The 24,775-nt window shown below is 37.1% G+C and overlaps 1 protein-coding gene and 1 long non-coding RNA gene across 9 annotated transcripts in view; one reads left to right on the plus strand and one right to left on the minus strand.

The window, feature by feature from the left end:
- FHIT (fragile histidine triad diadenosine triphosphatase) overlaps positions 1-24,775 on the plus strand; it is a 1,619,043-nt gene that overhangs the window by 193,980 nt on the left and 1,400,288 nt on the right. For 3 of the 7 annotated variants that reach the window (XM_077128814.1, XM_077128815.1, XM_077128813.1), the window contains one exon: positions 20,880-20,945. The exons of the other annotated variants lie outside the window; for them this stretch is intronic. The gene's annotated coding sequence lies outside the window, so the exon portion shown is untranslated. The remainder of the gene's footprint in view (positions 1-20,879; positions 20,946-24,775) is intronic. 7 annotated transcript variants of the gene reach the window in all.
- On the minus strand, positions 12,472-22,821 carry LOC143656987 (uncharacterized). 2 transcript variants are annotated; one of them, XR_013162681.1, is made up of 3 exons: positions 22,445-22,821; positions 19,057-19,145; positions 12,472-12,653 (listed from the first exon to the last, which is right to left on the minus strand). It is a non-coding gene; the product is annotated as an uncharacterized LOC143656987 (long non-coding RNA). The 2 variants fall into 2 exon arrangements; XR_013162682.1 differs by lacking the exon at positions 12,472-12,653 and adding an exon at positions 15,619-16,011.

Consider the following 24,775-nt stretch of genomic DNA (forward strand, 5'->3'; position numbering starts at 1 on the left):
TTCGTTGGATTATAAAAGTGTGAGAACCACAGGTACAGCAAGTATTGTAAGATTAGGCCCCGTTTCAGGATCAAATTCTATTTGCTGTGTTTTGCAACTCTTTCCTGGCCCTTTGGATGGCTAATAACTTGTGTTTTAGTGGTGTAGAGTGGAATTTTGAAATCAAAGATTTTATTATGATTACTATGAAAGTATGTCTTTTCTCTGGAGTGTTGGATAGCTTATGCTCCTTTCCAAGGTTCCTGTTTCCAATGTATTGGAAGCGCAATTTCCAATATATTTTCTCCAAATTTTCATGATCTGTACAACAAAAAATTTTGAAAGTGTATCTCTACACTTTAAAAAGTTCACAATTTTTCTGTCATCATAGGAAGAAGGGACTCGGCTTTGATTTGCAGAATTGTGTCTACAAGGTAGCATGTTTTTAATTCATTTACAAGACTTTGAAGCAGTTTTAACAATTCAATTATATTTAATTTGTAATTTACTCCCCTCTAAGCAGCTAATGGTGTATAACTTGGACAGTGCTGTTCTGGATGGGCAAAAAGAGTAGAACAAAATGGCTTCTTTTTGAGAAAGCTTATCTTATATAGGGTCCCTGGGATGATAGTACTGCATTTGGATTGGCTTCCCCAGCTCCAAAACAGAACTCTTGTCTAGGAACTGCCTCTTGATTACAGACTTGGGCTCCCAACAGTTGAATGTGTGCTGTTTGATCCTGTGACAAAGCTGGTTGGTCTAAGGGTAAGCATATATGCCCTGGCTTGTGTCAATCAGATTCTTTCTCCTAAGAATTTGAAGCTTTGAATTGAAAGTAAAAGGTAGATATCGATAGTCTTTTAGTCACTTAAATGTCAGTGCCCTAGGGGAAGGTCTCTAATTCTTGCCTCCCAGTTCTCTAGAACTGCCTTGATTCCTGCTCTTTCTAGAACTAGGTTATTCAATTCTTCCTTCAATTTTGTAAGATACTATAGTATTCTTTCAGCAAGTTCATGTTTTTTAATAGAAATTACCAGTTTTAATTTTGTGAGATAATGCATATTCTGGTAAATTCTTTGAAGTTTTGAGTAGACTTGCTAGGGTTGGTCTATATCTTACCACCAAACTTACCTAATGCAGAAAGAAGAGAAGCTTAGTTTTTACCAAATGTTTATTTGATTTTGTATGTGTGTAGACATGTCTGTGTGTTTTTAACTCAATGATTTAGTATTTTATCAGATACTATAAAGAATTATTTTCATCATCATTATCTTCATGGGCATGATTTTTATAGTAGCTCTTGTTTATGGAGAACTTTTTATTACCCAGGTATTGTAGTATATGCAAAATAATATTAGTATATGATTGCAACACTGAATCATGTGGGTATATTATTATCCCTGTTTTACAGTTTGAGGAGGTGAAACTGAGAACCTTACTCAAAGCCATAATATTTGGAAAGTAATGTAGCAATGACTTGAACACAGCTTTGTCATACTCCAAAAAAAGTCACACTTAATCTCTGCAATATAATATCAGATGTGGTTCTGCCCCAAGGATGTTACATTTCCAGTTATTGTTTTATGTTGAATGTGGAAATTGGATTGGTGTACCATTGTATTCTTTTAGAAATGTAATACACCATTTTTGTTGGGTTAATTTCATTATCTCTTCTTTTATATAGATTGTATTGTTTGCAAAGTGTGGGTGTCAAGCAATAGGGAGCATGACATTAAGTAAATAGTCCTAAGAAGTTCTCTTTGAGGAGGCAGCTGTGCAAAAATTAGGGACAGTGTGTTTCAGGGAGAAGGAACTGATTTGGGAATGAACACGGTGTGTTAGAAGAACAGAAAGTAGATATATGAGGCTGGAGAGGAGTGAGTAAGGGAATGAATAGTAAGAGATGACAGAGGGGAACGCAGGGGCTGGATCATTTAGGATCTGATAGGCCAGAGTAGGGAATATAGATTTTATTATAACGAGAGTGGGCAGCCATTCGAAAATTCAAAGGAGAGAAATAATATCAATTAATTTATGCTATAGACTATACACCAAAAACAATGAATTATGTTCTAGTTTGCTAGCTGCCAGAATGCAATATACCAGAAACAGAATGGCTTTTAAAAAGAGGAATTTAATGAGTTGCTAGTATACAGTTCTAAGGCCTAGAAAATGTCCCAATTAAAACAAGTCTGTAGAAATGTCCAGTCAAAGGCATTTAGGGAAAGATACCTTGGTTCAAGAAGGCTGATGAAGTTCAGGGTTTCTCTCTCATTCGAGAAGGCACATGGTAAACAGAGTCATGGTTTCTCCCTCATTTGGAAAGGCACATGGTGAACACAGTCAAGGCTCCTCTCTCATCTGGAAGGGCACATGGTGAACACAGTGTCATCTGCTAGCTTTCTCTCCTGGCTTTCTGTTTCATGAAGTTCCCTGGGAAGTTTTTTCCTTCTTCATCTCCAAAGGTTGCTGGCTGGTGGACTCTGCTTCTCATGGCTATGCCATTTTGCTCTGCTCTCTCTGAATCTCTTTCATTCTCCAAAATGTTTCCTCTTTTATAGGACTCCAGAAACTTATCAAGACTCACCCAAATGGGTGGAGACATGTTGTCACCTAACCCAGTTTACCAGCTGCTCTTGATTAAATCACATCTCCAGGGAGATGTCTGATTACAATTTCAAACATACAGTATTGAGTAGGGATTATTCTGCCTTTATGAAATGGGATTTCGATTAAAACATGGCTTTTCTAGGGGACATACATCCTTTCAAACCAGCACAATTATAAAATGAAATTTTAAAAAGATACCATTTAAAATGAATCCAGCTGCATATAAAAAATATTGTAAACCATGGCCAAATCATGTTTCCAAAGAATATGAGGTGCAACAATTGGATCTCCATATCTAAAAATTGAACTTAGACCCTTACCTTACTCTATACACAAAATTAACTTGAAATAGATTATAGATCTAAATAAAAGCACAAAATGTATAAAACATTGAGATGAAAAACATGGAAGAAAGTTTTCTATGGGTTTACCTTGGATTAGTCAAAGGTTTCTTAGATATGGCACCAATACCAAAATCTCTAAAAGGAAAAAAAATTTAATTGGAGTTTATAAAAATTTTGAAGATTAAAAAATTGGACTCTGTGAAATAAAAAAAAGTTTTAAATGTTCTTTAAATGACACTGTTAAGAAAATGAAAAGACAAGACTCAGAGTGGGATACAATATTTGCAAATCATATATCTGATAATGTGCTTGCATCCAGAATATGTAAAAACTCTTACAAGTCAGTAGTATGAAAACAAACCAAAGAATATGTATGAATGGCAAATGAGCACACGAAAAGATGCTCATCTTTAGGGAAATGCAAATTAAAACCACAATGTGGTACTAAGACATATCCACAAAGAGGGTTAAATTGAAAAAAGCAGGCAATAACAAGTGTTGGTGAGTATATGGAGAAACTGGAAACTTAATTCATTGGTGGCAGGAATGTAAAATAGTACAGTCACTTTGGAAAACTGTTAGCAATTTTTTTAAAGTTAAAAATATACTTATCATATGACCCAGCAATTTTACTTCTACATATTGAAATGAAACTGAAACGAAAACTCTTAGAGAAATGAAATCTTTGTCCCCCAAAGACTTATATGTGAATGTTCAAAGCAATATTATTCATAATGGACCCAAACTAGACGCAATTTAAATGTCCATCAACTAGTAAATGGATAAACAAAATATGATGTGTTTAAACAAGGGAATACTACTAAACAATATAAGGGAATATACTTCTGATATATGAAACAACCTGGATATACTTCAAAAACATTATTCTAAGTTAAAAAATCCATATTCAAATATTGATATGTTTTTTGATGCAGTCTTTAGGGGATTTCTAGAAAAGGCAATACTATTATGTTGGAAGGCAGATCAGTTTTGCCTGTGTGGGAGTAGGGATTAACCTCAAATGGGCACGAGGGAGAATTTTGGGTTGATAGAAGTTTTCTAAACCAGGTTGTGGTGATCGTTTCACAACTGTATAAATTTACTAAAATTCATGAAATTGTACAGTTAAAATTGATGAATTTTATGGTATGTAAATATTATATCAATTAATGTAATATTTAATATTTAAAATAGCTTAAAATATTAAAGACAGGAATAAATCAAAGAAAAAAGGGGGTTCTAGTACTCTATAGAGAAAAATACAAATATTATTGAGAGAAATTAAAGACTTAAATAAATGGAAGGATGTAGTATATTCATGAATTAGATGATTTTTTTTATAGCTAAGAGGTCTGTTCTCTCCAAACTATTTTCTAAATTCATTGCAATTCCAATCAAAATCCCAGGATGTAAGGAGCCAAGAATAGGCAAGAAGTTCTGAAGTTCTGAAGAAGAATCAGAACAAAGTTGGAAGACCTACACTGTCAGATATACAGGCTTATTATAAAGCTACAGTAATTAAGATAGTGTGGTATTGCTGCAAGGATAAACAAATAGATCAGTGAAACAAACTAGAGACAGCAGAAACAGAACCACTCATTAGGGATATGTGAGCTTGGAGAAAGGTAGTACTACAGAGCAATACAGAAAGGATTATCTTTTTGTTAACTAATGCTGAATCAATTAGCGTATTCATGTGGGAAAAAAGTGAATGTTGACTCCTTCCTCACATCATAAGCAAAAATAAACTCCAATTGGATTGTTGATCTGAATGTGAAAGGTAAAACAATAAAGAATTTAGGAGATAATATAGTAGAATATTTTCATGATTTGGAGGTAGCCAAATATTTCTTAAACAGTACATACACAAAAAAGCGCTAACCAAGTGGTATTATTTATAGTAGCCCCAAAGTGTAAATAGTCCAAATATCAAACAGTTAATGAATGGATAAAAAAGTGATATATTCATACAGTGGAATATACTTGTCAAGAAAAACAAATGAAGTGCTGATACATGCTGTAACATGGATGGGCTTTGGAAATGTTTATGCTCAGTGCAAGAAGCCGATCACAAAAGAACATATAGGATTCCATTTATATGAAATTTCCAGAATAACAAATCAAAAGATGACAAAAAGTAGATTAGTGCTTGTTTAAGGCTTAGAGAGAGTGAGGATTTGGGGTGGAATGGGATTGATAGGTGGTGGGTATGGGGTTTCTTTTTGGGAATGACTAAAATGTTCAAAAATTAGATTGTGGTGAATGTTGCACAACCATCTGAATACACTAAAAAAACCTTTAATTGTACACTTTCAGTAAGTGAATTGTATGATATGTGAATTATATCTCAATAAAACTGTTTAAAAAGAAAACAGTGACAAGAAAGGAAATAATGAAATATATTAGCCTATATAAAAGTTAGAAATAAGTACTACTGACACCATTAAGAGGGAAAAAAAAGCCAATACATAGAATGGGTGACAATAATTGTAATATGTATATCTGACAAAGGGCTAGTATCTAGACTATTTTCTACAAATATAAATATTTTCTACAAATCAGTAAATAAAAAACAGATAACCCAATAAAAAAATGTGCGGATTATTTGAACAAGCATATGAAAAAGTGCTTATCATAATTAGTGATCATGGAAAGACAAAATAAAAGGAAAATGCGGTACCACTGTACAATCATTAAAATGGCTAAAATGAAGATGACAATACCAAGGGTCGAGAAGAATATGGAACAGCTGGAGTGCTCATACACTGCTGTGGGGCTGACAGTTAATACAATGACTTTAGAAAACTGTTTGGCAGTGTCTTCTAAATATGGACAATTATGGCCCTTTATCCTTGCAGTTCCACTTCTACATATATGCTCAAAATGTGAGAATGTTCATGGCTGCACCTTTTTTTGCATTATTTTTTAATAGCCCTCAAAATGGAACTCAGTCTAAATAGTCATCAACAGGAGAACGAATTAGAAAGTGGTATATTCATACAATGAAATAGTGATCTTTATAGAAAAAAAAGAAAAGAAGCAATTAGTTCTATTTGCAACAACAAGTATATCTCACTAATAAAAGAAGCCAGACATAATAGTATATACTGTATGATACCATTTACATAAAATCCAAAGCCATATAAAACTAAACCATGTTGTTAGACGCCAGGATGTTTACCTTTGGGGAGAAGCAGGGAGTAGGTAGTTGGAAGGGGATATGAAGTATGTTTCTGGGGTGCTGATTCTTGATATGAGTGGTGGTTATGTGGGTGTAACCCATGAGTATGTTCACTCTGTGAAAATCCATCATGATTTATGTACTTTTCTGCATGTATGTCACACTTCCATAAGTAAGTTTTGGATTGGAATAATGCAATAATGGGGGCAAGATTTGGGAAGCTCTTACATTTTATCCAGGTGAAATGATAGCCGCTGGATTTGGGGTAGCTGTGGGGATAGAAAGAAGTGGGCAGATTTGAGACTAGGTAAGATATACTTTGGATGAATTGGTGTTTAATTCAATATGGGAGGATGGAGAGGACATAGGTAAGGATGGCTACCAAATTTCAATACCCAAGTGAGAAGTACACCAAACTGACCAAATTGAATTTTATGTGGATCATCAGACCAGAATTTGAAATTGAATTATGAGTATGATGATGATATCAGAAGATAGTAGACTATAACTCACCAAGTATTGGACACCTTGAAAGACAATTTTGTACTTCATTTTACTTTCAGCCAGGAATTCACCTAAATCTCCTTGACCAGTCAAGAATATATCTTATTCTTAAAGAATTTCAGAGGTCTCACAACCTCTCTTAGAGTTATTTGGAAGAACGAGAATTTGGGCAGCAGGAGGGGCAAGTTGTTGAGATAGTTAACACAACCCTTCTTGTTTTTTCAAACTTGTGTGGCACAGCTGAAAGTGGAACCCTGGAGACATAGTCTTTATTTTATTAAGTTTTGCAAAATCTGCACAAGGAAGCAGGGCCACTGCAAATTAGCTGTATTTCCCTTTTAATTTCTTAATTCAGGGTACTAGGAGATTGCTAGGGCTTTCATTCTTTCAGTCTTTTCTGGGGCAGTGGGAGATAGATCTTTGTCAGAGGCTTCTCTCCAAGCTATGCTGAAGTGAAGAGAAGGGCTTGAGAGCTGGGATACAGCAAGGTCTTTATAAGCTTGGGTCTCTGCCTTTTTCTTCTTGCAGTAGTCCTTTGATAAGACTAGCCTTCTTCCTGTTCCCTGCAGGTTTCATTCAATGGCACCTACATGAATTCGAACAAACTTTCTCATTGTTTTTCCTCCTGTTGTGACAGCAGGAATGTTTCCCCATTGGTGGGAAATGCTCCATTAATCCATCACTTTCAGAGCTGTTGGGGGCTCTTTGTTGGCTCCAGAAAAATCAAGTCTAATCAAGCACCTTAAATATTCAGTATAATTAGAGATAAAATGAATAGATTTGGTAAACTCCTATTGATACTAAATTCTACTTACAGTTAGTCTTGGACATAAGTTTCAGAAAATTATATGTAAATGTACTCATTAGTGCACTGTAATATTGGACATCTATTTTGCCTCTGGACAATTTTTCTTTTCTTAGCACAAAAGCTATTACTATTATTAAAAACAGTAATTGATTTTCTGTTTTTTAAAAATCCTGGGTCTTTTTTCCAATTCCATTTCATCTCTGCATTTTTGCCCATGAATTCCAATAATATTTTCCTAAGCCTTGTAAAAGAATCACATTATGCTCTAATAATTCTGAGGGCAAAGGAGAGGAAGGGCAGATGTGGTGTTATTGGAGGAGCTATTTTAAACTGGATTGTGCCCAGAAAATAGACCTTGGAATGACAAATTGAATGGCTTAATGTTAAAGATTTGATTATATTGTATATGATTTCATCTGAACATCATAGATCTTATTTTGCAATGAAATGTTTTGATAAAGCCCTATCTAAATAGTACTTGAGTCCCAAAATGGTTTTAAGAGGCTCTAAAACTTACAAATTAGTCATATAGATTAGTTGTAATATGAATGCTTTGTGGTTCTTTTAAATGGTTGTTTGATTTCTTCTTACTGTGAATTCATTTGAGAAAAAAATACTTTAAGGTTTTGATAGCAATTGTGATAAAAAATTTATTTTTTTTCAAAGGCTTATTGATATTCACTGGTATATGGGACATATTCTATCCTCACAAATAAACTTTAAAAATAGTTTACATATTTAAATTTTTATCTCAGTACTGCATACATGCTTTAAAAATGATTTTAATAGGAAATTATACTATTTCATTCATGTAAACACGTTACTATATATCTTGAAGCACAAGTTAATGAACTTCTTTTTGCCATTATATGAATCCATTAAAAAAATGTTTTCAAAGCTCATTTCAAGACAAATTGAATACAGGATAATTCTGGTATATGTGGTGTGTGTGCATATACGTATGTGTGAGGAAAAATGCATCTTTCACAACAAATAAATTAGATGGGCACTGGATATTTAGAAACCATAACTTGTAACAAAATAGAAGGAGATTTTTTCAGGTATGTTTGATAGTACCCTATTTTCACTATTTATTGTGAAGAAAAATCTGTTAACTTTTGGATTCAGTGGTCAACCAGGAAGAGCCTTTGCTGAATATATTCCTCCTTCTAGTCCATATTCCATACTGTGACAGAGAAACAGGCTGGCATTTAAATTTAAATCTGCTTGTAAAAATCCAGAAACACTATAGTGTTCTTGATGTGAGGTTGACTCTGTAGCTTGGATTTATGGTTCTGACAAACACAACTGGCTATTTATAATATTATTTATTTAGTAAAATATCCCTTAAATCCTTGAGGCAGTATAGTATATTGGTTAAGATAAAAGTGGTGGTCTGTCAGCCTAGTTGAGATCCCAGCTCTACCACTAACTGGCTTTTGTGACTGCAGACCACTTTCTTAACCCCTGTGTGCCTTAGTTTCCTCATATGTCACATGGAGAAATTTATGGTTCTTGCCACATAGAGTTGTGAGTATTTAATGCATTTAGAGTATTGAGAACAGTGGTTCGCACATAGTAATAACTCAGTATTTAAAAATCAGACAAATTGAATGTGACCAGATTTTTTTCCCCTTAATGGTCTGTAGTGCCCATATTGACTTTCATATTAGGGGTAAAGGAGGTAGAATAAAAATTATAAGCACATGTTAAGATTGTTTTAAAATCAGACTTATAATAGAAGCGTCATTTTGAAGAAATTGGCAGATTACAAAAGTTTTCTCAGCTACTGCTATACTACTTTGTACTGTTAACAAAGCATCTGGATATGAGTGAATTATGAATAAATTGAGAGTATATAAAAATCTGTGGATGGTATCTTCAGCCTTTATTAACATTATTATTGGCTTAAAGTCAGGTCTTTGTGAGGTCTCCAACTTAGCTTCAAGAATTATTTAACAAAAACAATATTATTGAAGAAAGTAAGATGTATCGTTACACTTAAGAAATAATAAGTCTTGTACAAATATGGTTTAAACTGATCAGAGCCAAACCATGATATGACTCTAATTTGTCTGTGTGTCTTTGGGTTGGGGTTGGGTGGGTATTGATTAATGGAAATAATGGTCTTCAGGTTTCAGTATGTGCTCCACTTGTTCCTTAAAGAAGTCATAGGGTGAATTGGGAAGTACCCCATTTTTTTTTTTTTGTAGCTAAGAAAAAGGAAACTCAGTGCTTTAATGGAAAAAGCACTATAAAATATGAACAGCTAATATCCTTGTCTATTGTTTATACCATTGAGATTTTCTGCCTCTCTAGTTATAGTGATGGGTGAATTAAAATTAATTAGAAGCTGGAATTTGATTTTAAGATGGGATGTCAGACACATATATCAAGTTGTTAGGTTAGCTGTAAAGCGTAACCTGGGATTTATATATTTAGAAGTCATAATAAATCTGTCTGTCATGAAAATCAGATTACCCTGTATTGCATACTAATGGCTCATGGTCCCTTGGAATTGTAGTCTCCCGAGCAACTGTCTGCTGGCTCTGCTTTTCTCTGACTTGATCAACTAGTGGTTCCACTTTCCCCACTTAGTAAAGAGTCTATTTTGATATATACTTCTGGGCCTTTATAAAAAGGAGATGCTTTTCCCTGGACTATGGTAGTGGCCTCCTCTGGCTCCCATTGACTCTATTTTCTCGATAATAATTAATTAGTCCATCAATCACTCAATTCACTAAACAACCAAGTACTTCTAAGATGTTTATTGGGTATTTGCTTCGCACCATGCTGTTAGGAACCTTGCACCAAAGACAGTGCTTGCCTTTTTGGAAGGTAATAATGAGGGGTAAAAGATAAGGAGCCATAATTATAAAACATTGTGAGATGAGCAAATGTAGAATGCAAGGAATTGAGATTTAGGGGCACCAAGGAAGGTTACCCAGAGGACTTTGTCTCCTGAGTTGAGATGTTGAGCCCACTGAAGAGAGGTGAGGACTGTGGGACAGTCTTCCAGGCAGAGGAAACACCATGCAAAGTCAAAAGGTGAAAGAGCAAGACATTCTGTAGAGTTTGGGTCGGGAACAGGTGGTGAGTGATGTGGCTAGAGAATTTAGCAGGTCCATGTAAGGTAAGTTTCTTCTAAGAGCTGTGGGTGGCCACTGAAGGATTTATGTAGGGGTGATATCCTTTCCACTGTTGTATCAGATTCCTGCATTCAGGTTCCTGTATTTCTTCTCTCCGCCCATGTTTCTTACCATCTGTATTAATACTCTGTGCGAAGTGGTTCCATATTACCTTTGTGATCTTAGTTCTCACTCTTGTTCCTCCCCTTTGCTCTAGGCATTCTTGAACTCCAGTACCCAAAAGTTCCACAAACTTCTGTGCTTCATCCTGAGCCATCGATCTCCAATTCCTTTTCCTCATTTTCCACTTGTCCTTATTTCATATATTCTTCCAGTCCAATTTGGAACCATCTCTCTGGGAGGTTTTCTTTGATTTACCTCAGTGAAAATTAATCCTGCCTTAAGTTTGGACTTCCTAAATGTGGCTAGCTTTATTTATTCTCCCATTAAATGAATATATTTTGGTTCCACAGTCTATGTGCCAGGTGTGTGAATGTGATCAACAAATCAAAGTACCCACTTTCATAGAATTGTTATTTAAACAATAAACATATTTAGCTTTATTTGTCCTGCTTGTAAATGTAACTTGATAATTGCATATATCTCCTTGGCTTGCTTGTCAGATGCATGAGATGTACATATTCTCTAACTGCTGAATAAATTAGTTTTGAGTGACTGAATGAAGGATCCAAAGATACATGGTCAGTATTTGCAGAGAGATTTGACCTGATGCTTTGCCCTTTCATATAAAGAAGAGAGTATATTGGCTCTGGAGTCACATTTTTCTGGGTTCAAGTCATGCCTCTGCTACTTACTAGCTGTGTGGCCTGTATAAGTTACTTAACCTCTCTGAGCCCAGTTTTATTCTGTCCAACTCATGGTATTGTGCATGTTAGAAACAATATATACAAGATGCCTAGTGTTGGAACAGGTACAAACTAAATATTCAATAAGTAATCAATCATTATTGTGTTATTTCAGACAGGCATTTCTTCAGGTATAAAAACAAAACAAAGCTTTTGTAGTACATTTGTCTTTAGAAGGAAAGAAACTGATAGACTGAATCATGTGTGGTTCTTCTAACGCCTATCATACTGGTCTCTGAAGAGCCCCAAAGAGACTAGGCATGAGGAGATCTCACTTTTCCTTTTTCCTTTTCCTTTTGATCTGAAAGGTTTGGTGCATCTCAGGTTCTTATACCAGCCATTTGCAGCTCTGTCATTTATACCTTGGCCTAATTCCTTTTGAAAGCCACTTGTATTTTCTACCACTACTACCTCTTGGTGCGAACAGATTCTGGAAGGTTATTATTGGAATGCGGGAAAGTGCTTTGTAAATTAAAAAGCATTTAAGGCTCCCCTCCTTACTCCTATTGTCCTTATCTTTCCTTCAGTGAAGCCAGTATTAGGTTGATGTAGCAGATCACTGTTGGTCCAATGTAGAAAAGAAGCTGTGTTTGAATCTCAAATCTTCTTGTTAGCTGTGTAATATTAGGCAGGCTCTTTAACCTCTCTATGTATTCCTCTGTAAAATGAGGATGATATTAGTACTTCTGTTATAGGGCACTTGTGGAGGATTGAAGGAAAAGTAATGTAAAATGCTTAGTACTATGCTTGTAATGTAGTAAGCACTCGGTGAATGGCCATTTGTGTCATTTCTATCATATTTACAATCATTATTTTCATCAGAGCATCTGTCTGTTTCCCTATTAGACTAAAAGCTTGAGAACAGGAAGGCTACGTCTTTCAATTTGAGGGCTCTAAAGATGTTTGTCAAATAGGATGCAGTAGATAAATACTTATTTAGTGAGTGATGGAACAAAAAATAAAATATTATTACTTATTATCAAATGCATTAAAACTCATATTCAGTACCTGGTACATAGTAGGAAATAAATACATACTTGTCCCTTACCTGGCTCTTCTCTGAACTTTCCTGGGTTCTTTACTGTGGGGTTTGGTAACAAGACAGTGTTCTCCTCATGTATTCTGGTTCTCTGAAGGGTTCTTTCATTTTCAACATTCTTCTATGCAGTGGTACTCCTAGCCTTCTGTCATTTCAGATTTGTTGGTTTCTAATGCTTTTAGTTCTTGGGATTGCTAGAAAAATGTTTTCAAATGGAATTCTGTGTGAGTGTAGATGGCATGAAACAATATATTCTTTGTATTGTGTTCCTTTTATTAAAAACAAATATCTCTTGTAGCTCTATCCCTGGCAAGAGAGTTTATAAAACCAAATGGGCAGCCAGTTCACAGCTCCAGACAGGACAGGAGGTTGATGCAGTGCCATACTAAGAAATTCTGATAACTTCAAAGAGTAAAGGCAACTTCCTCTAGTGCCTAACTTATTCCCTAAAAAGAGCTTAGCCAAAGACTAAGACATGTTTGTAGAACAGTGGGACTTGGTTTATCTTTCCTGGCCCTCAATACCATGCTTGCTATTTGTTCAGTTTTTCTTACAAGTGAAGAACTTGCTTTTCTCTGTCTTGACCTGGCAGCTTTTGTCTGAGACTGGAGTAACTTAGTGTTCTTAGCCTGGCCTTACCATGTCTGACATAATCCCTTCCACAGAACCTCTAGCTCAGTGCTTTTCACAAAAAGTCACACACTTGAGTGTCCTTGGAGGCCAGCTGGGGACTTTTCCATGATTGAGCAAAGGAGTTTAGTTAAACAGTTCTTTATTTTTATAAAGAGTTTATATTCTCTCCACTTCTCTTGAAACACTTGCTCCTCTGAACCCATCTTTAGTTTTCACAATTGTAATTGAGACACATCAACATTAAATAGTTGTCTTCAATCTTTACTATAAGAAAAATAACACTACAATTAAGAAGAAGGGAAGTAGTTAGCATTTAGCCTCAGTGATGGAGAGGCAAAAGGGAGTGTAGGGATTGAGGCAAACTGCAGAGTACATTCCCCACTCCAAAGAGAGCAGCCTCAACTTAGCCCCAACAATTTATTATCATGTAGGAATGTGGCACCTGTAGGGTCAGAGCTTCATGCATTTAATGTGAATTTTCTAAATTTTAAAAATGTTGAAAGCATTAAAAATGTTATAACCCTAAATCAGCCATCACTGTGTTACCCGATGAAACAGATTTGGCTTTGGGTTACCAATGTTTAATTCCTGTTTCAATACAGTTGGTGTTTCAGACCATTCTGAATTGTTCTAGTTCTGAACAATGAAAAGATTATAGTTAGAGGTGTCTCATTTCCAAAAAATCTCTCGAATATTCTTACAGGAATAGAAGACCTCTGTGGTATACTCTTCTGAGTTTAAAGCAAACCTCTGAAGGACTCTATAAGATAAATTTTTTTTTCACTTAACACTGAAGGCTTAAGGGTTTTCCTGTGTTCTTCCTCTTGCTTTCCATTTGGCATGCACTACTTATGCTTTAAAAAATTAAGCTGATATACAGTGAGAAAAGTTACTGGAGCCTGAAAGTTGGTTAATATCAATTACATTCTTGTGTCTAATAACCCATGCCTGGGAAATGCAACTTGTTTGTTATAAATACCCAATGCCAAATCAAGAATAAACAACTGCTTTGTTTTACTCTGTATTTACAGCATCACTTTAACTACTTTGACCCTATTCAAGGAGGTAATGAAGAGCTGGGTGGCAGCGATGTTGATAAACTGTTGCAATTTCTGCATCGTGGCCTCATGGCTGCCTCTGCTTCAGCCCCCATTATTTAAATTGCTAGTCATTACAGTCATGCCATTAACTGGAAATGCAGCAAGATGACATGTAGGAACAGGGCCAGCAGGACACTGTTTATTCTTCTTCTTGAGTGCTACATTGTGGGTTAGGGAGGATGAGGATGAGCATAAAAAGGAAACACGCAAATCAGCCCCCTAAGATCTTAATACTCAAGAATTCTTTGCGTTGCTAGTAGGATGGTTTTTGAGTTCCCATTTGTACACATTTATTTTTATTTTTTTACGTTAGACCAAAATCACAGGTAATGTTTCAGGATATAAAAATTGGATATTTATTTTTCACTAAAATAGAAACACTTCTCAGGCTGGTTCATTCTTCCCCTTGGGATCACATGCACAGGGATATGGGAGAAGAGGTTATTGAGTCTGGGATGTGGAAATGAATAGAGAACCTATCGAGTCCCTTGACTCTTATCAGTATCATTTTTTTAGAAAAGTTGGTAATTTATTAATATAGAGCCCCCATAGGCCAAGGAACTTGTCAGTCTTCATTACTTGATTAAGACTCACAGTTAATGTAGCTCATGTTCATATTCAAATTACATATGCTTTCTTTTGATCTAATAGCATATGCTTTCTCCATCCTGCTCTGTTTAAGGAGCCTCTTACAAAAACATGGACTCTGGCCAGTTGTTTAAGAACTGTTGGGCAGGAGGAATGGAAGGAGGTCTTTGTGATTTACAATTTTTTTTGAGAAGACCTAGAATTCCCTTTTAGAGGGATGTATCTGTTGTAACATGTCTTTTCCTTGGCAAATTTTCCATTGTTTATTGGGAGCTTCATATTAAAATGAGAGAAATTGGGTTCTGGGTACTTGTTTTGGGGAGGAAGGGAAAGGTCTATTTATTTATTTTTATTTTATTTTTTGCATGGGCAGGCACGAGAAATTGAACCCAGGGTCTCTGGCATGGCATGCGAGAACTCTGCCTGCTGAGCCACTGTGGCCCTGCCAGGTCTTTTTATTTACCTCTTTTTTTCTTGTCCCCCCTCTATAAAGTACATGTACAAATAACAAATATGTGTTGTGCTTCTTATATATATATATATATATATATATATATATATATATATATATATATATATATATAATATACAAATTTGGACTCAAATCCTAGCTCTCTGTTTTCTAGCTCTGTGACCCCTCTGGGTGTTCTGTACCTCTGGTACAGAGTTGTTAGGAGAATTAAATAAGCCGTGCTGAGTGTCTATCCAATAGCCATTTCTCCCTCCTCTTTCTTCCTACAGGACCTGACTTCATGGCTGTATTCAGGAATTGGCTGCCCATACCCCAGACCTGCCGACAGGAGGCTGGGCCCTTCCCAAGCTTAATGCTTGACTAGACAATCATGGTAATTTCTAAAAAAGTACATGTACAATATACAAATATGTATTGTGCCTCTTATATATTATATATATATATATTTATTTGGAGGATGAGAGAAAGAGAGGACGACATGTATTTGTTGAATTCTGTTCTCGTAGGCCTGGGCTTGTCACTTTTGCTTACTGTATCACTTAGGATACTTTCAGATGGAAGTTAAGAAATTCCAGTTCCAATTGAATTAAGTGAAAATGATATAATATACCTTAAAAAAATAAAGCCTTTTCAGCATTTAGCAACAAAAGTATTGAGAGCAAAGACTCTTTTCATCTTTCATTTTTTCACAGGCTTGTCCTCTGTTGGCTCCAGGTTGGCTCTAGTGCTCCCAGACATCACATCCTCTTGTAACAGTGTCTGAAGACCAGAAAAGGGAAAGAATATTCATTGTTCTATGTACGCTTTGTATTCTTAATAGTAAGGAAAATTTTCTCAGAAGCCTCTGACAGTTCTTCTGCCTCTTGATGGCCATAATTTCATATCATACCCTAAAACAATCCCTTGCAAGGGGAATGAAATTACCATGATTGTCTAGTCAAGCATTAAGCTTTAGGACTGGGAAGGGCCCCGCCTCCTGTCGGCAGGTCTGGGGTATGGGCAGCCAATTCCTGAATAAAGTCATGAAATCAGGTCCTGTAGGAAGAAAGAGGAGGGAGAAATGGCTATTGGATAGACATTCAGCACGGCTTATTTAATTCTCCTAACAACTCTATACCAGAGGTACAGAACACCCAGAGGGGTCACAGAGCTAGAAAACAGAGAGCTAGGATTTGAGTCCAAATGATTTGGCCCCAAAGCCCTGGATCTTGAAAGAAACCAATATACAGGGGGAGATATCCAATAACCAAGTGCTTGAATCATTGGGATACTCGAGGGTGAAAGGCAGTAGGCCCTTTATTTGTGGGCTAAAGAAACCTATTGCCATTAATTATATAACAATTATAAAAATAACATATGCATTGAGGTAGTTTAGAAAATATAGAAGAGTATAAAAAAGAAAATAAACATCTACCGTAATACCACTATTTAGCCATAACCCCTATTGATATTTTGGGGTATTTCATCTTTCTCTTTTTACATACACACACCACTTATACATTCAAATACATATATTGATTATTTTCTGTGTAGGTTAATATGAAAGTATGTTAATATATATGTAGATATATATATTACATTATAAACATTTGGAAATATACTGTTTAGACTGTTTTATATCTTGCTGTTCTACTTTGTGTCATGTCTATATTTTTTACATTTCCTTATAAACTATAATTCTTGGGGAACAACATTTGTAATGGCTGTATAGCAATCCATTGCATAGATAACAAAATGTCTTTTATTTTTGGACCTGTAAGTTTTTCCCTATTTCTCTTAACTGCCATAAATGACTGTCCTTATGTATGTCTTTGGGCACATCCTTAATATTATTTTCTTGGGATAAAATTCTTTAAATAATGGGTCAAGCAATGAACATTTTAAAACTGAGAATTTAATACATATTTCCAGTTCAAATCCAGAAATGTTGTTTAGTTAGTCTTCATTCCCAGCAGTAATACTTATTTCCAGTTCAAATCCAGAAATGTTGTATAATTAGTCTACATTTTCAGCAGCGATGTGAGAGAGTGTTTTGGCTTTTTTTAAAATGACTTTTGGCTAGGATTTTTTTCCTTCTTTCCTTCCTGCCTTCCTGCCTTCCTTCCTTCCTGCCTCCCTGCCTCCCTGCCTCCCTGCCTCCCTGCCTCCCTGCCTCCTTGCCTCCCTCCCTCCCTTTTCCTTCTCCCTCCCTCCCCCTTTATTTGGAATAGTTTTGGGAATTCTGTATCAAGGCCTTGCATTCCACAGATGAATTATTACTGACACCCATTTGTTGTTTTCTCAAGGGGATTGCTGAGGTTCTATTTTGCTTCTTGAATTAATTGTACAAGGCTAACATGGAACTCTATATATTGTAAGTTTTTTAGTAAAACTGTAATAACTTGTACTAAAGTGATATTTCCCTTTGATTGTTTACTATAATTGAAATAAAAATCTCTACAAGTACATTGTTAAAATGTTCAATAAATTATTTGATTCATAAATAAATGATTTGAACTTTTATGTTAATGGAGAGGAGGGAAGGTGATATGAGACTTTCTGACTATGCCAATAATTTATTCTCTTGCATTCAAAATAAACAGCAACATGAATTAAATGACAGAACATTGGATGACCAGACTGCATCATCTTAGGACTGGGTACTTGTTAAGGGTACTGTATCCATAAGATTTAAACACTACAGAGAAATTGGGGTTATCTATTCTGAGTGTTCTGAGTGGAGGTGCTCTCAAAAGACTTCCAGGAAAGGAACAATTGGCATATATTAAGCAGCACTATGTTGGTAAGAAAGATAAAGGACAGGAGAAGGCAGGAAGTTCATGTGCACAAGTTCTTCTCCCATGCTTCTGGGTAAAACTGAGAGATTACATAGGTTTGGAAGACAGAGATGAATTAGAGGGAGCTGAGATTTGCGAGAGAAGTCCTTACCTTTCAGTAAGGTTCTTAGTGTATTTCACTGATGTGCCAAATGCTATCAAGTAACATACACAAAATTGGAGGAGGGAGTCTCAGTATGTTGAATATCTACCTGTTCTCAGAATTTCACTTCCTGCTCTCTCCTCTGATTCTCACCCAATTACCTCATCCTTTGACATACTTAAGCCTGCCCTATTATGCCCAAATTCATTCATTTGTACATCAAATATTGATTGGCTGAGGGCTATGTGCCTAGTACTATACCGATCAAAATGCTGATTGCCTAGTTTGTCTCATCTGATCCCCTTATTTGGCTGCAGTGGTGTGCACTTAGGTATGTCTGAGGCTTTTATTCTTCCAGGATCTGCATTTTGAAAGAGGATGTTATCATATTTTTTTCATTATTCATTATATTACTTACTAGGCATCTTCCAAGTGGGGGGCATTGTGCTAAATTCTGGGGATATAAAGAGATTAAAGACATCTGGGTTTGTAATGATGGTGGAAATGGATGGTACTTTTTTTTTTTTTAACATGGGCAGGCACCGGAAATCGAACCCAGGTCCTCTGGCATGACAGGCAAGCACTCTTACCTGCTGAGCCACCGTGGCCCGCCCAATGGATGGTACTTTTGAGTGTAGAGTTATTTAGTGTCACCTGCTACTCGAGGCCATCTTTTCTCTTATCCTCAAAATCATTCTTTCAAATTTAGATAAACAAACAATACTAAGTTTTCTCACCATGGTTAGTATCGTAAACTCTAACAACTCAGGAAAACCAGGTCATTATATATAGCAGTGGTCCTTAATCCCAGATTCCCAATAGAATTGCCTGGGGTATTTGAAAAATAAAAACTGTGATGTCCATGCCACACCCCACGCTGCTTACATCAGAGTTTCCAGGGGAAGTATGTCACAGGAATCAGTGTTTTTCAAAGCTCTTATTCCAATATGCAGCCAAAGTTGAGAAGCTTCAATCTAGGAAGTGAAGGTACACTGTGTTATCACCTTTCACCTCATTGAGAAACCTTTACTACCTTTACTATAGCATTTTCTGGTGCTTCCCATCCCATGATATGTGCCATGCAGTTAATGGTCCATGGCCATATAGTCTTGAGAAACTGTCCTCCTTCTTGGAGACCCCCACATACACTGGCATTTTAAAGGCCTTGTGAGGAGTCTTGCCTTAAAGAAATGTGCTGAATTTTAGTGGAGTTCCCTATTTATTTATTTATTTATTTATTTAACATGGGCAGGTACCAGGAAACGAACCTGGGTCTGGCACGGCAGGCGAGAACTCTGCCACGGCGCCACCATTGCCCACCCCTATTATTTTTTATCACAGGATTGTCTTTGCATTCTATCTCTTTTTCTTTCTTTCTTAATCAATCAATTAAGTATATATTCTGGGAAATGGTTAGATTATGCAAGAGTGATGTTCTAGCCTGGGAATGATTTCAGTTCCTTGTTCTCTGTTCTTCGCCCCCACTTTGTGCCCTTTTCCTCATTACTTTCTGAGTCATGCATAGGGCCCAGTGAAGAGGTAAAATTACAGTACTCAATTTGTTATAAGCTTTTCTTGTCTCTTCTAAACAATGTAAAATAAGGCTATGGAAGAGACTAATGGTTTTCCCCTTTCCTATAGTAGCAGTTCTCAAAGTATGGTGTCTGAACCAGCAACATCAGCATGAACTGATGTGGTAGGCAGAATAAGTGTCCCCCAAAAATGTCTATAACCTAATCCCCAGAACCTGCAGATATCTTCTCTTACATGACAAAAGGTGCTTTGAAGCTGTGATTAAGGTTAAAGACTTTGCAATGGGAGATTTTCCTGGGTTATCTGGAAGGGCCCAAATCTAATCGATCCCATAAATTCTTAATATCAGAAAACATTTCCAAGCGGAGGTCACAGAGATTCTATGATAGAATAAGAAGCAAGTGAGATTTGGAGCATGAGAGGGACCCAGCCATCATTGCTGGCCTGCAGGCAAAGGAAGGGGCCCACACACCAAGGAGTGCATGGGCATCTAGAAGCTAGGAATGGTCCTCAACTGACAGGCAGCAAGGGAATGGGAACCTCAGACTGAATCCTGTCAAAAACCTGAATGAGCAAAGAACATCCAGAAAGGAACACAGCTCTGTCCACACCTTGATTTTAACATAGAGAGACCAATGCTGACCTACAGGACCGTGAGATAAAGAATTAATATTGTTTTAAGCCTCAGGTTTTTGGGACATTGTTCCAGCAGCAATAGAAAATTAATACATTTGGGAACTTACTGGAATTAAAATTCTCAGGCCTCACCCCAGATCTGAATCAGACACTGTGGGAGCAGAGCCCTGTTGTCTGTTTATCAGGCCCTGTGGACTGTTTATCAAGCCCTCCAATTCTGACATGTTAAGGTTTGAAAACCTCTGTTATACAGTAATAGAATTCCCAAATGTTAACTATGTGTATGGCTGCCTAGAACAAAGACAGCATCTCCCTCTTTCATTGTATGTGGGTATGGGCATGTGACCAAGTTCTGGCCAAACAGGTTGTACAGTGAAGGATTAATTTAGTGGACTTGAAATATCCTGCCTGATATGAGTACCTTTGTATACCTGAGGCCTTGGACCACATTATTATTCTATGTTGATCATGTGATTTATAGTGAATGCCTTTTTGTATGTGTGTGTGGTTGTTTGTTTGGTTATTTTTTTTTCCAACAGGGTTCCTGGGCCATGTTCCCATCAGTTTGACTTCAGGAGGACGGGGCTGGAGACTGCATAGCTAAGGTCAGTCACATGGATGCATCATGAGGCTTGTCCTCAGTAAATAACCCTGGACACCAAGACTTGGGTGAGCTTCCCTGGTTGGCAGTACTTTGTGCATAATTGCTGAGAGAATTAAGTGCTGTCAGTGTGACTCTACTGGGAGAGAACAACTGGAAGCTTGTGCCTGGCTCTCCTGGACTCTTTAAGTACCTTCTTCCTTTGCTGGAATTAATCTTTACCCTTTTGGCATAACAAACCGCAACTGTGACTATAACAGCTTTTCTGAGTTCTTTGAGTCCTTCTAGCAAATTGTTGAATGTGAGGGGGTTCTTGAGGACCCTTGACACATAAATATAAGCAGAAGCTTTATAGGCAATTTTCCAGATGGGTCTTATAGCAGGTGCGCCATGCCAGGAAAGTAACACCTCAAAGGGTAGCCCTCAATCAATGCAGACAGGAGTTGCTAGATAAACGTCCCAGCCTTCCATCTTTTAGATAGACAGATGTGAGGCACAATTCACAGAGTTTCTCATATGACCCCAGAGGCATTGAACTCAGTTTCCTATAGATATGATCAGTTTGATAATACATTATACATGCTTTATTGGCTGTTCCTTCTCTTCCTATTCTTGTATTCCCCTCTCTCAGCCCAGTTTTCTAGGATCACCTCCTAAATAAGCTACCTGAACCTATGCCCTTGGTCCTTGACTCAAGTTCTGCTTTTAGGGACCCTTAAAGAGAGTCCTTGAAGAGACAGGGTATCGGTGCTTTCCCTTAGTACTGACTATGATGCAGACCTACTAGCTGGAGTCTCATAATCCTCCTTAGATTGTGAGACTATGAGTAGGCTATGATCAGGAAGGCCGTACTCTAGGAATAGAGAAATGGTAATTTAGAAGGCTTCTGGATTCCTAAAGAATTTGTAGAACTGCCCTACCACCCTGGAATGCTCGCCTGCAATCTTATTACATGATAGAATAAAAGCTTTTGTGTTTAAGGCACTGCTAGTTAAATTTTGTGAGGAGCAAATGTTCCCATGTAACTTAACCTAATTCTGAACAACACAGCAACTAATGGCTAAATGGAGACTTCACTGTATCATCAGGTTGAAATTAAATTATCCTACTCTTCATCATCACAGTGATTAAGGGTTGATAATATGAGGGGCGATATATTTATTAAAGAGCAGTGAGTGGCCTGGAAGTCAAGCAACTTGAGTTTGTGTTTACCCCTGAGGAATTATACATCTTAAGTTCCTTGTATTGGGCTACTCGCTATCAAGGTCTCACTTGATTTTTACATACTGTGATTCTATGAATTTAAAGTAGTTGAAAATTCACTTGTAGAAACAAAATACTCAGATCTTTATGAAATGTAAATATGGGGGCACCACCTATATTTGCATTTTGAGATTTTCTTACTAATAGAATGATGAGTACATCTTAGCTCCCCTCCGCCCCGCTTTTTAAAAAATTCGACATAAGTTAGAAGCCCCTTGAGGCATTATTAAAGTTGCTTACATCACTCACTGTGAAGACTCAGACTTTCCTGGGATATAGGAAGCTGTTTACAAAACTTTGTTCACCTGACAGTGATCCTTCAGGCTGATAGGAACCTTCACATGTTCTTTTCCATAGCCCTGGATGGTACCCAATCAGTCTATATAATGAGACAGGCCAAAGGACAGGGAATTATGCCCCAGGACAGACTTTACTCTGTCATTTGGCTTTGCATGCAGAAATCACAATTTATGATGTGATCAAGAATGATATAAGTTGGCAACATAATGAGTTTAGGATTGTTGGATAGCCCAGATGTACACCACGACCTTTGCTGGATGGAAAGTGTCAGACTTGGGCATATGCATATCAGTTGTGAATATAGACCTTCCTTTGGAGTCAAGGGTCATGAATTTTGTTTCTAGGCAGTATGTACGCTGTTGCTTGGCAACTGTAAGAGCAGTTAAGTCTTTGCTATATGATGCTATAAAGGATTTCACCCATCTTGGAAAGCTAACAGCATAATTTAAATTTTCAAAGCAGAATGTGAGTGTTCTCAAGTAACTGAACCTTATTCACATCTAGTTACATAGATGTGCATAACTGCATAAACTTCATGTTGCTGAAATTTCTTGCAATAGGAATATTGTAAACAAAAGGTTAGAATTCTGAAGTAGGGTTGAAAGGGAGATCCTTCATTGGAATATATTCAGTACGAAATAACAGAATGCTGCCCTATTAGAGGCTTAAAACACAAGGACATTTTCTGTTTCCTAATAAGAAGCCTTGAGATAAGTGGACTTACGGCTGGTTTAGCTGCCCCACAAGCACCCAAGCCACTTCCTCACTTTCATTCCATCAGTTACAGTGTATTGTCCTCCATCATTAGGCTTGTTATCTCATAGTCACAAGATGGCTGCCAGAACTTGTCAGTACCGTAGTGTCCTAGAGTAGCATCCAAAATAGGATAGCCAGTAACAGGGCAAAAAGGGCTTCTTATTTTATTTTATTTTTTTTTTGGGGGGGGGGGGGTACCAAATTACTTATTTGGAGGAATGGTATAAATGACAGAACTTGGTGGGTGTTGATACAACTTATAGAAAAAGTAAAGGTAAACCCAACATGCATGCATCTGTTGTGGTGACCAAAGAAGTCACCCCATGACTCTGACAGAGACGGCATAAGGCTTAGCTCTCATCATCACTGTTTCACAGAGTGTGCTTGTCAAAGAGATATTCTGCCAAGTCAGAATCTAGGGACCCCATCTTGTGCAGATGATTACATAGTCACCTAACTCTTTAGTGGATTTCACCTGCTCATTCAGGTAATATGTCTCAATGAAGTCACCCAAATGGGGTCGTTTTTGTCAGTGGCCAGTTTGTGCAGTTCTAGTAGTGACTGATTCACCCTTTTTTCCAAGTGTAATGCAATGCACACTCCATTGCATTCAGCCTGCTCTCTCAGTTGTCTCGTTCTGGTTTCATGATATCCTGAAGGAAGATTCAGCCACCTCGTTAGTTCTGCACTTCACAAGTTTTTCAGCATGTTCCCTCTCCTCATGAGATTGATGAAGAAAATATTTGGCAAAGTTCTTCATAGCTGTTTCATCATGGTCAAAGTAGTAAGACATTGACAGGTAGATAAAAGAGGTGTAGAGCTCAGATTGATCTGACAGTTAAAGGAAGCCTCTGAGTTCTGATTGTGGTTCTGGTGTACCTGCAATGGGGACATGGTTGTCATGGTGGGCAGTTGAGGAGAGGAGGTGCTAGAATGGTGGCTGAAGGCTGCTCTGGGGGGCCAGGTGACAGGGGTGAGCTCCAAGTCCGGTTCAAATACTGTTGAAGCAGGAAACCATGTGAACTCTCCATGAAAATATCTTCCCTTTTATTTTATTTAAGGGAAGAAAAATCTTTCCTAAAGTCTCTTAGCAGATGTGATCCTATTCCTTTTTTTTTTTCTACATGGGCAGGCACTGGGGAATGAACCTTTGTCTCTGACATGGAAGGCAAGAACTCTGCCACTGAGACACTGTTGCCCACTCATCATTTTATTCCTTTTAAGCCTTTTAAGTGCATCCCTACTCTGACCAGCCAATGGCAAAGGAGAATTAAGTTACCTTTACCGGCTTTGGCCAATCATGATTCAGCCTCCTGGACTGGGGACAGGGCCTACATCAGCACATTACTATCTTCCAGATATCTGGGAATGATCAGACTGTGTTAGCAAGAATGAAGGACAGATGACTGCTCAGAAAGTATCTCATAGCACCACCACATACTTCTTCCATGTTATTGCTTGTGTGTCTTGCTCAGGTGGCAAATACTTCCCCAGTATGTTTTCAAAATATTGCGA

The sequence above is a fragment of the Tamandua tetradactyla genome, chromosome 15 (assembly GCF_023851605.1).
Source record: "Tamandua tetradactyla isolate mTamTet1 chromosome 15, mTamTet1.pri, whole genome shotgun sequence".
NCBI lineage: Eukaryota > Metazoa > Chordata > Mammalia > Pilosa > Myrmecophagidae > Tamandua > Tamandua tetradactyla.